The sequence below is a fragment of the Balaenoptera borealis genome (genome assembly GCF_965194805.1).
Source record: "Balaenoptera borealis genome assembly, chromosome: 14".
Classification (NCBI taxonomy): Eukaryota; Metazoa; Chordata; class Mammalia; order Artiodactyla; family Balaenopteridae; genus Balaenoptera; species Balaenoptera borealis.
Window position 1 is genome coordinate 8,960,744 of NC_138875.1, and position 13,337 is coordinate 8,974,080.

Here is a 13,337-nt window from a genome sequence, read left to right on the forward strand (position 1 = left end):
AAAATCACCTTAACTCAACGTGTAAAATAAATGTATCACTTATCTCTGTAAAGCCTCACCTCTCTGGTGTTCCTTACCTGTGCAAATGTCATCACTACTCAGTGTCAAAGTCAAAAGCATAGAGACTCTTCCATGGATGTGGAGCTCTTCACACGCCACCTCCATGGAATCACAAAATTCTATCCCCTCTGCCTGCGGAATACTCCTGTCCATCCTCACTGTCACCCTCTTGATGCTGCCACCATTGCTCACCTGAAACCTACAGCCTCCTGTGACTTCTCCCTCCTTTCGCTCTTGCTACTCTCCTTACTATGTTCTCAAGGATGGTTCCAGAACACATATCTTTTCACACTTATCACCCCACTGCCCAGAGTCTATCAGTGGCTACTCATTGCCCAGGTAGTGTTGCCGAAACCCAGCCTCTGTACACCGGCCCTGAATTGAATCTTGGAGACAGAGTTTTGGGTGAAGCAGAAAAGAACAGCTTTTATTGTTTTGCCAGGCAAAAGGGGCCACAGGGGGCCAATGCCCTCAAGACTGTGTGTCCCGTCCTGGAGGGAGTAGTGAGGAGTGTTATAGTAATGGCTCAAGGAGCAGGGCGTGATCAGCTCATGGACATTCTTCTGATTGGTTGGTGGTGAGGTAATTGGGAGTCAGCATCATCCACTTTCTGGTTCCAAGCAGTCTAGGGTCTATGTTCTTGCAGTCAGCAGTTTTCATCTGGTGGGTCGGCTTCCTGTAAAAACAGCTTAGGAATGTGTGTCAGGCCTTTATCGATATCTTTCAGGGAACTGGGAGTTCGGTGATTCTACTATGTGGCGGATTTATGGTCTAAATTTTTGCCAGTTCCCCAGTCCAACAGCTGTTCTTTGTTTCTACACCTTCACATTTCCCTATCATTAACTCTCAAGTCAACCTTTTACTTCAAAAGACAAGGACACAGGGGCTTGTACACGGTTTCAGTAGAAAACTAAAACCTCCTTTCCCTGTCTTATAAGGTGTGCGGTGACGTCACTGCTGACACTCCAGCATCACTTCTCCCTCCTAGTCCTGCCCACTCCGCGTTCCAAACACACCAGAGACTCCCCAGCCCTGCCTGCCTGGGAGTCCTCACTCCACGCATGCCACCTTCGACGACTACCTGCAAAATATTTTCTTTGCCTTCTCTCCCTAAATCTTTTGTCATTTCCCCACACCACTTCCCGTAATAAAATCCACCTTTTCTGTATCAGTGTAATTTTGATTCATTCTGACGGGATTCTTATCTCACCCTCTAGATTGTTGTTGTTTTTTGATTAGGTTCTTGCAGAGCATTCTGTACTTCTCAATTAAATAATTTATTTTTATAAAATGTTTTATTGTCTTCTTTCAAATAATATATAAACAACATGAGAGCAGTGATCATTTCAGCCTATACTTGAGCTTTTTTATAGCATTTGACATGAATGAGCACCATATATGATTACACAGTAACTTTAGTTTACACAGTAAACTAAACTATTGATCGATTAATATGTATGGATTTTGTAGATCATGCATCTAAAGTGAATAATATAGTATCTGGGACTGGGTAGGTTACCTGGGAAATTGTCGCTATTATCAGACCTGTAATTGTAACTTAATTTTCCCATGATATATTTAAAAGCTTCTTTAAATCTAATTCTCTGTTTAATTCAGTCAGGCATTCAATAATACACCTGTAAAACTCAGTTGCTATATTTCTTTCTTCTCATGAGACACATATATCCCAAATGATTATCCTTTTACATTAAATATCATCTAATCACAGAGGTCTTTTTCTGTAGCTCAGCACTCCCGGTTGGGCCACCCTCACAGGAATACACCAGTGGATGACCTGTCGAAACAAATCACAGCCTCAGTCCATCAGGCCTGTGGTCTCCGCTGCAACATAGCCACCACTCACAATGATGCTGGGTGTGAATGGACCAGAATACACTGTACATTCTACTCTTAAAAGAGAAGGAAAAGGGCTTCCCTGGTGGTGCAGTGGTTAAGAATCCGCCTGCCAATGCAGGGGACACGGGTTCGAGCCCTGGTCTGGGAAGATCCCACATGCCATGGAGCAACTAAGCCCGTGCACCACAACTACTCAGCCTACGCTCTAGAGCCCGCGTGCCACAACTACTGAAGTCCATGCGCCTAGAGCCCGTGCTCCGCAACAAGAGAAGCCCCCGCTCGCCAACTAGAGAAAGCCCACGTGTAGCAACAAAGACCCAACACAGCCAAAAATAAATTTAAAAAAAAAAGAGAGAGAGAGAAGGAAAACTATTCCCTTAATGATACTCATGTTAACACATACTACAACAGGTTCACTACTTTCTCAGCATTGCGGAGACAAAAGATAAAGTCTTATTAGTATATAGCAATAATTTTTTTACACACTGCAATGGACATGACCACATCCGTGTGTACACACACAGACACTATAGAAAAAATACAGTTAGTAAACATACATACCTCATCACCAGTGCAAAGAATAAAAAATAATAATAGGGATTAATATTCTCCTGTGAATTTAGAAAATTAGAAATAATGAGAAATATCCCATTTATTTATTTTTAAAAAAAATCACTTTACTGAGACATGATTTACATACAAAAAACATATGTATTTAATGTATACAACTTGATGAGTTTGGAGATAAGTATACATTTGTGGAACCATCACCACAATCTATTCCATAAACATATCCACTATCTCTAATACTTTCCTCCTCCTACCCTTTTTATTTTATTATTTTATTGTGATAAGAACATGATATAAAATATATCCTCTTAACAAAGTTAAGATCTCTAGGACTTATCATCTTGCAAAATTGAAACTTTGTACTCTTTGGCCAACATCTCCCCATTTCCCTCTCTCCCAGCTCCTGGTAACCACCCATTCTACTCTCTGTTTCTATGAATTTGACTATTTTAGATTCCTCATATAAGTGGAGTCAGGCAATATTTATCCTTCTGTGACTGGCTTATATCACTTAACATAATGTCCTCCAGGTTCATCCATGTGGTCATATATGGCAGGATTTCCTTCTTTTCTGAGGCTGAATAATATTTTATTATATATATTACATTTTCTTTTTCCTTTCATCTGCTGACAGACATTTAGACTGCTCTGATGTTTTGTTTGTTGTGAATAATGCTTCAGTGAATATAAGAATGCTGATATCTCTTCAAGATCCTGATTTCATTTCAATTTATTCCCACAAGTGGGATTGCTGGATTATGTGGTAGTTCTATTTTTAACTTTTTAAGGAATCTTCATACTGTTTTCCATAGCAGATTAACCAAAATACATTCTCACCAACAGTGTAAAGGGTTTTCTTTTCTCTGCATCCTCAGCAACACTTGTTTGTTTTCTTTTATAATAGCCATTCTAACAAGTATGAGGTAATATCTCATTGTGGTTTTAATTTACATTTTCCTGATGATTAGCGATGATGAGCTCCTTGTCAAATACTGTTGGCCATTTGAATATCTTCTCGGAGAAATGTCTATTCAGGTCCGTTTCCCATTTTCTATCCCTGAGATAAACCCATGCATTTGTGGTCAAGTGATTGTTGACAAGAGTACTAATAATATACAGTGGGGGAAAGGATAACCTTCAATAAATGATATTGGGAAAACTGGATAGTCACATGCAAAAGAATGAAATTGGACCCTTGTCTTAAGCCCACACAAAAACCAACTCAAAATGAATTAAAGATTTAAATATAAGACCTGAAACATAAAACTTTTAGAAGAAAACTTTGGAAAAATCTTCTTGACATTGGCCTTGGCAATAATTTTTTGGAAATGACATCAAAAGCACACACACAAAAAGGAAAAATGTTGCAGGAAGGGAGACCCCTTCCAGGGCCTGAGAGTGGGCCCTTGTCTAACACTCGGAAATGAATTGTCCGAGGAGACACACATGCTGACAAAGCAAGACTTTATTGGGAAGGGGCTCCCGGGAGGAGAGCAGGAGGGTAAGGGAGCCCAGGAGAACTGCTCTGCCATGTGGCCTGCAGTCTCGGGTTTTATGGTAAAGCGGTTAGTTTCCGGGTTGTCTCTGGCCAATCACTCTGGCTCAGGGTCCTTCCTGGTGGCACGTGCATTGCTCAGCCAAGATGGATTCCAGCAAGAAGGATTCTGGGAGGTGGTAGGACATATGGACTGGTGTCTCCTCTCTCCTTTTGATCTTTCCCAAATTCTTCCGGTTGGTGGTAGCTTGTTAGTTCCACTTTCCTTACCAGGACATCCTGTTGTAAGATAACTCATACAAGTAGTTACTATGGTGTCTGGCCAGGGTGGGCCGTTTTAGTGAGTGGTTCCCCTAACAAAAATAGACAAAGAGGATCACATCAAACTAAAAAATTTTCTTCACAGCAAAGGAAACAATCAAAAAAGTGAAAACTCAGCCTACTGAATGGGAGACAATATTTGCAAACCATACATCTTATGAGGGCTAATATCCAAAATATATGAGGATATCTTAAAATTCAATCACAAAGAACCAAATAGCCCAATCACACAGATTTATGAAGGATGAACTAGCCTACTTTGGATTTCAGGAGACTGACTGCAACAATTGAAGATGTTCTACGCTGTTGGGAAAGGCAGTCTCTTGCATAGTTTCTTGACCTCTGCTCTGTCGGATAAGAATGAGCCCTGGGCCTTGAACACTGGCTTACCCAGAGATCAAGAGTACACAGAGCCTTTTCTTGGTTTACCACCTTATGTGGAATTATCTTTCCCTGTTTCAAGCTCAGCGTGTGCTCCTTTGTTCTGTTTAAGTGTGTGTTTCAATGGCCCTCAGGAATGCCCCCAGGAGCATCCATTAAATAGTGGTGCTTTAAAACTTATAGAAGCACAGACAATTCCTGCAGTATACTTTGCAAATCATTTATCATATGCCAGAATGTGTGTCTTTATACAGTAATTTTCTGTTAAATACCTAATGTGTACCAGATATTGTTCTTGACTTTGAGAAGACAAGAGTGAACAAAATGAAGAAGGTCCAAGTTGTCATCCAGGATGTTAAAGTGATAGCAGATAAAAGAATAAATATGCTAGGAGGTTTCAGATAAGAAAATGCACCATGAATAAAATAAAAGACAGTAAACTGAGATTTTACTAATGAAAAATAATAAGGCACTTGAAAATCTTGTGAAGAACATGCCAGGCAGAGAAAAGAGCAAAGGCAATGGTTGTTAAGAGGGAAATGATAACAATAAGCTGGGATTAGTAAAGCAGCAGGAGGAGGTACAAAATCAGTGTCACAGGAAGCACAACATGAAATTAGAAATTTAGGGAGGGACCAACTCATGTGCAATCTTACAGGCCAAATTAAGGTGAGGTCATTTAGGCCAAATTAATCCTTAACTGGATAAATATTGAATACATACAAAGTGCCAGGTTCTTTGTGAAGTTCTGGGGAAATATAAGCAAGCAAACTGCATTTGGCCCTTATCTTCTTGATCAGGGCCACACAGGATTGAAAGGCCACACAGGATAGAAAGTCCAAGTATTTGACAACAACGTTAAAGAAAAATTGATGAAAACTGTAAAATCAGTGAAGAAGCAGATAAATCAATAATTCCATCCAGATGTTACAACAGGGTTTTAATATTAGACGGTTATTTTGATTTTTATTCACTCTTTAATTAAACCAGTAGTTACCCAACTCATATTACATCCAATTTGAAAAGGCTCAACTCATTTATAAATAATTGTCTAAGCAAAGTGTTAAATAGTATGGGAACTCAAGAAAAAAAGACTATTCTCAAATTGCTTAGAATCTAAATTGTTTCAAATAACTTAGATGATCGCGCTATATTTGGTAAGGGAAAAAAAACAGAGAGCATCAAAATAATGTGTATAAAATATTCAAGTAAACTTTATTGCATGCCAAAAATATAGAATACAATTTGATGCAGTATAAATGACCCATAAATGTTCATGTCTGCGTTTAGAAAATACAGGAGATCTCAAAGCCTAAAATTCCTGTCAGCTAATTTAACCTGAATTGACTTGAGATATTGCCACCAAGAACACTGGGGAAACAAGGTCGTACAAAAAGAGATTGCTCCAATTTAAATCATAGAACAATTGCATAGTACATCAGACCAAAACTTTTAAAATTAAATTTGGCTCTAATTATGTATTTATGTATATTTAGAAAATAAGAAAAATGGACTGGGATATTCTTTTTTTCTCATTTCATGGAGATAATGATCCATTATTTTCTCTTTTCTGTTTAAATAGCAGATTTATTGAACATAAACCTTATATGAAGGCCCTGCAGAGTTAGGTATTATATGTATTATATGAGGATTTGTTCTGACATGCATATTAAGTTGACTGGGTATACCTATCACACACACAACAAATTCTAATGGCCATCACTGCCAAGTTAACCAAGAGCTCTGAAAATCCATCTGTGTCCTTTGAGATCTGTAATAAATACTCCATATCATTTATTGTGCAGGGAACCCAGCTTTTTTTCAATGAACGATATTAGTCATACAAGTGTGGATTAGAGAGAAAGAGTAAGATTTATTGAAGAATATAAGCAGATTTCACTCAGATTCATTGACTTTCTTTACACTTAAATGGAATTGTATCACAATGGAACCCCATCAAAACATGCCTCACGTTAATGGATTCAGAAAAAAAAATCACAAATCACATTATGCTCTCTGAACATAACCATAAATATTTTTTTAAATTATTTGGTTTGTTTGTTTGTTTGTTTTGAGTAGTACCTGAAGGGGTTGGTGCTATGAAATCAGGTAAAAAAAATCTGTGGAAGTGGGAGCCTAGAAGAATATAAATTTCCAGCTAACCTCTTGCTGACACCTGGATTTCATATATGTGTGCTTTTTCTTAAAAGTCCAATTAAAATGCAAACTCCTCTGCCACACTTTCTGTAATTCTCATCTGCAGTATTTTTCCTCCTTTATCTCTTCTCCACAGCATTTTGTAATTACTTCTCTAGTAATGAATGTATCATACTATATCAGATCATTAATGTGTGTTCTCCTTTTTGTTTTTTAAACTCTGAAAATCCCATCCAAACAAAACATGCACACATTCTCCTTTTAGGATAGGGACTAGATAAATTCAACTCTGTATTCCCAGATGCTAAAATGACATAATATATGATATTGATATATTATGATATATCATAATGTGCTAATGATATTTATCTGCCATATCATAAGTAATCATTAAATGGTGTACTGTATGACTAAAAGGATGAATGGTCGGTGAATGTGTGGGTACCATACTTTTAACTATTGTAGTTTTGATGCAATAAATAGTTTGAACTGTAATGCACACACTAGCTGAAAATATGTTGAAAGTATCTCATAAACTAAAAGACAGAAAAATAAGAGCAAAACAAAATTCATTTACATATCTATGTTGTATTTTATTGCTTTGGCACAAAGACTATTGCAAAGTGCACAAGGAAAGATCAGCTATGATGTAATTTTCAGTTAAAATGAGTTTCTGCTTATAACATAGACAATTTCTGGAGGGCATAAAAAAAACAATTATCTGAGTCATATAAGAGCATTTGATTAACTTTTAAATTAACTAACATTGCCTTTTAAATAGCTAGTGAGAAATAAGAGTGATACAATTTACATATATGTCCATGTCTACCGTAAGTAAATTGTATTTTTCTAGAATTGATATTTAGAGAAAAATAATACTAACATTAGTACTTAATTATTGGGTGCCTGCTATGCCTTGAACTGTTCCAAATGATTTAAATATTTCATTTAAATAACATACCAAGTCTATGTGCTAAGTAGTACTATTAATGTCAGAGTCAAATATTTTCAGGAAGATTAAATCAGTTTCTCAAGGTCTCTAAAATGGTAAGCCAAAAAGGAACAATTTGGTCAGAGGTCTGTTGTACACAGCCAGGAAACAGTTAAAATTCACCTGCTACCAACAGCAAAACACAGCTAAGCAAAAGCTTGTGCAGGAGTTTGTTTAGATTTGCTGGATTAAATAAAACTAAATCATCTGTTTTGGTCACTGCATTGGACATGCTCTTGAAATTTGTTGCCAGTAAAATATATCTCATTTGATATTGGGAAAGGAAATTTAAAAATACTAGTGAAAATACTATACTTGTTAGAAAAAATTTCTGAAAGACTTTGATAAGTAATCTCTTCTGTGAAGATGCTGTCCATGCCCATCCCCTATCCCTTCACGACCACACCAGTAGACATTCCAGGACCTCACAAAATACTTCCTTGATCTCTCTCACCTCCAAAAGAAGTTTAGTTGTGCCCCTTGTTACTTCATATTTTTGCTAATCTATTATTACAGAGGTTTATCGGTTATACTTTTCAATTGTCAGTGGATTTAATTAAATTATGCGTTATTACTGTTGTATCTCCAGAATTTGGTACATATTCTGACACCGAGCAAACAATTATTATATGTTTCCTAAATAGAAAAGGAAGAATAAACAGTTTCTATATGCATCAAATGGGTACCAGCTGCTGAAGTTCATAAATGGAAGAGTTGAAGTAGTCTCAGGTAATTATAAAGCTCTTCCTTAAAGATTTGTAGTAGAATATAGCAAGGTAATTCAGGGAATTTATAGGTAATATTTTATTAAGTAATTGTTGGCCATATGGATATGATCTCTGCAGCCAAAGATCTTTGTTTGCTAAACTATCTGTAATGGTAACATTGGTAATCATAGTGACATAATTTTTAGGAACCTCTTTTAAGGTTTCTGGATTTGTATTGTAACTGTCATCTTTTACTATCATAGCTGATATATGGAAATTTGGTGACATTCTTTTATCTGGAAAAAAAGTCTTACAGAAGTTTTAACCATATGACTATATCTTGTAAAATGTAACATTCATATATGCACAATTGCATTTTCACATCTATAGACATATGACCTTGCTCAAACTGTTTAATCTATTTGTGCATACTTTTAAATATGTAAAATACAGATAATAATAACTTTTGAAATAATTTTTGAAAATTAAATTAGTTAAACAATAAAAAGGATTAGGAGGTAATTGAAACACGGTAAAACCTCAATAAGCATTAAATATTATGATTATTATTCATGTAAAGGAAATCTACCATTGGAGAATTTTATAAGAGAAAGCTTAATCAAACAAACTATATTGGAATGTAAAAACTTGTGGCACTGGAATACTTGACTTGTAATTTGAGAGTTTAATGAAAATATACAAAGTTATCATGGTTGATTAGCTTTTGTGGTTTGAAATTAGTTAAGTAATAATAAGTATCTAGATTTGTAATACAACGGTTCCCTAAGGCTCATTTCTCAGATTCAACCTGGCATGGTTTTGAATGCTGAATTAATTTATTAAAAATAAGTACAATTTAAAACTACAGTTTATATATTCTAATTTTTTACATAGAAAGTAAAGCATGCATTTGTGCAAACTCCAAGTCTGAAAATTCTTGCCAACAGCCATGTACAGATTCTCAGATTCTTAGTACACCAAACTAATTCAAATCTGAAAGATAAATGTTAAATGGAAAATCAGGGATTCTGCATTCTGTCTTTAGCAAATCATGGAACCAAGGTAAATGCAGCGTAGTCACAATCATTAAAATTTCTATGTATCAAACCAAACAGAAAAATAATAAATTCCTAGAATTCCTATAACTTCCCACCCCAAGAATATTGAAGAATATTCACAGATTATTGCAAGTATAATATGTCTGTTAAAAACTTGCTGAAGTTATAAAAGAAGGTACTAAAACATATAAGAAGGAAGATGTTCCTAAACAGTGCCTTTTGAAAGGATTAATCTTCCATGAGTGATTTATTCTATTAAAGTGGTTTACTCAAGATAAGATAGCAGTTATTAAAAAGTGTTACAGTGATTGAAGGCACTTTCCCTCACAGATTCTGCTTTCTTTTTTCAGATAATTAAACACTATCTTGCAAACACTACATTCTCCTTTGCCTTTAAGCATGTGTGAGTAAGTGGCATTTTGAAGAAATTCTTGCTCCATTCATCTTCTTTTCAACATGCCATTTTGTCACTCTGATCCCTGTCATACTGAAAGCCTGGAAATGGTACATTGTTTTCTCAAATGAAATCACTTGTATGTTTTTCTATACCTGTGCAATACCTGTTAAACAATAACAAACAATGCTCCTGAGGGTTGAAATGTGGTGCCCTTATTTTTCTTGGTTATCCATTCATATGACTTTAAATATCAGCGTTACCAGGTTGAATTTGATTTATATTTCTAGACCTGACCCCTTTCCTGCTCTGTCCCCATGTGTTTCACAGCCTGCTGGACCTTTCTTGATCATAAATGGGACCAAATATTTGCCTCTCTGTCTCATTTCTCCCTTCTTTCCAATAATTTTTTTTTTCTAATTTTGTTAACCCCTACATCTCATAGGCTATGAATCATCTTTCACTCTTCCCAGTCCTATGTTCACTACGTGGAATTATGTACTAAAATGTTTTGTGTTCTATCTCTGAACCTAACTTTTCTTCTCTCTTTTTACCACCCAACTCTCCATCCAGACACATAAGGATTCATGTGAACTGCATTAAAACATGGCAAAGATATCTTTGTTTGGAAATAATACTAATAAGAAATATTAGTATCTTACTTAAGCCATATTATCTCCCTTCCTCAAATTATTCCACTTTGCCTCCTGTAATAAAATTCACTTAGAAGATTCAAGGACCTTTGGCAAATAACCTCAATCCATGCAATATGCTTACTACCTTTTGAGTCATTTTATCAGTAATGTTGTTTATTTGTTTCCACACTTTCCCCTTGGTCCTATGGGAAGAGCCCTCATAACCATTTCTGGTCTGACACTGCTCAGTTGGAATTGATTTTTGCTCAAATACACTCTTAAAATTTTTAATGTGCTTCAGTTTATCTTTTAACAACTGTCACAGCTTATAGAATATGTGCAGTGAGATACTAGTATTTGTGTTAAATGCTGTTTATTATCCGTTGTCTAGCTACTGTATTATTTTGTTCAAAATTAATAACATCTTTAAATATATTAGGTTTATTTTTTCTGTTTAAAGTCTTTTTCACAGAAACTCCTTCATTGATCCCACTTCCATTGCCACCTTTGACTTTTTGGCTCAATATGATTCCAAATTACAGTAATATATCATTACTTCCAACGATGTGAGCTCATTTTTAGGGTCAGAAATGTGACTCCAAAAACGTGCTAATTCAGTAGAAAAAAGGGTTGATGCTTTTGTTAAATTTAATTAGTAAGTGAGTTTTTTTGTCTTGTTCTACATAGAAACTAGGTTAAATTTTCAGTTTTACAAGTCTTATAAAATAAGTGTCCCTGTGTTTGAATTATACAAGCAACATAGAAACCATGCACCTTAAAACTGAAGAAAAAAAGTGACTTGGATTTTATGCTAGGATTTAAGCTTCATGTAATTTGTTAGATGTGGGTCAAATTAATGGAATATTTCATTGATATTGTCCTGCCAGAATTCATAAGTATACTATAATTTTTGCACTGGTTACTGTTCTTGAATCTATATCTAAACAACAAAGATTCAGTGCTGTGATACGTGGTGCTCTAATATTGATTGTCTGTAGACTTACTTTTTCTTTATCATGTAGCCCCAGGGAGTCCTGCTTCTTTTCAAATGCATGATTCTTACCAATTGGGCCACAGGGATTAACATGAAACAATAGCAGATTTATTTTAAACCTTTCTATCCAACAAAGTGTAGCATTTTTAATGAGATTCAGTTGTGATATAGAAAAAAAAAAGTTATTTCTTCCTTTATAATACATTTTCAGAAAAAATATTTACCATAATCAGTGTAAAATATCCTGATTCCTTTAAGATGCACGCCTATTAAGAAACGATAGACAAATTCATGACTAAAACATTGACATTTTGTGGACAGAGGATTGTCCTCATTTAGAGACCTTTTCAACATCATTAAAAATCAGCCATAGCAGAGAAAGATCTATGCTAAAAAAAATTAAATAATGAATTACGTTGTTTTCTTCTTGCTGTAGAAACACACTATGAGAGGCCAAAATATGGCAAACAATGCAAAGGATTCCTTTCAGGCTTTTTAACCTGCTTAATTCAAATACAGAACTAAGTAAAGAATATTTAACTCTAATCTTTGTGATTGATGACAATTTTGAAAAATCCACTATTAAAAATTCAAATAAATAGTCAATAAACACAACTCTTCAAACTATAACTAGTTCCATTTTCTATAGTGCCAATTCTAAAAGATCAATTGCCTAAGAATGGTTTGTGGATCGCCAACAAAAATTTTAGAAATACTAAACTTCTATTACTATTTCATGTCTTTGTAAAATTCTTTTGTAAAATGAGGAGTGATGCTGATAATTTTGAAATTGTTTAAAAATGCACGCTTCCTGGCAGGAGGAAGGGAAAATAACCATTTTGAAAAATGCTCTGAACATTCTCCATCACAAAGGCCTACTCTCCAGGAGAAATGGTATTATACTAGCTGTCTTTTCCTACCCAGAGAGGGGGGAGGACATTTACCCAATTTCCTCCCCTCTAGCCTACCTGTCTAACCCGAGAGGTGAAAGGGAGCTAAAAAACACGTGTAAAGGCCACAGTCCAAGGGCACGGCCCCACTGAAAACTGAGATTTAATCATAAGATTGTAGAATCCCTTCCCTGATGCTTTACTACCACATTAACAAGAATCTGGAATTATAAAAGTGGGTTACATTTTAGAAAGCTGCAAGGCCCAGATTCTAATTAGGCAGGAGTTCGTAGGTTCTCTTAAGCTCAGAGATAGCAGGGGAGTTAAAAACAGAACATGAGAGGAATTTGAATCCTCTGGGATCTATAGCTACAGTAAATATGAAATACAGCTGAACTCCTAGTCAGATAAACATAAAACCCACAAGAAAGGTCTTTCACTTTGGTTTGTATTATCTGATACCTCATAACCAGATTTCAGCCAAAAATTACAAGGCATATTAAAAGGATAGAGAAAACGTGGTGTGAAGAGAAAAAGCAAGCATCAGAGCTAGATACAGATTGTAGAATCACCAAAGAATTTAAAGTAAAATAAAATTAAATTAAGTAACTGACAAATAAATAATTGATTAAAAATAAAATTATTCAGTCACTGAGCTATGAGAGTGGAGGATAGGGTGAGGCAGCAATGGCAGCTGTACTGCTAGAGGGAGTCTTTGGTCATCAGGGGAAAGATCCCCTGGTATCTCCAACGTGACCAGGTGGACAGAGCTTAGAGCAGCCACCTTCCTTCTAGTGAGGTGATAGGACATCTGGCTTGCCACCAAG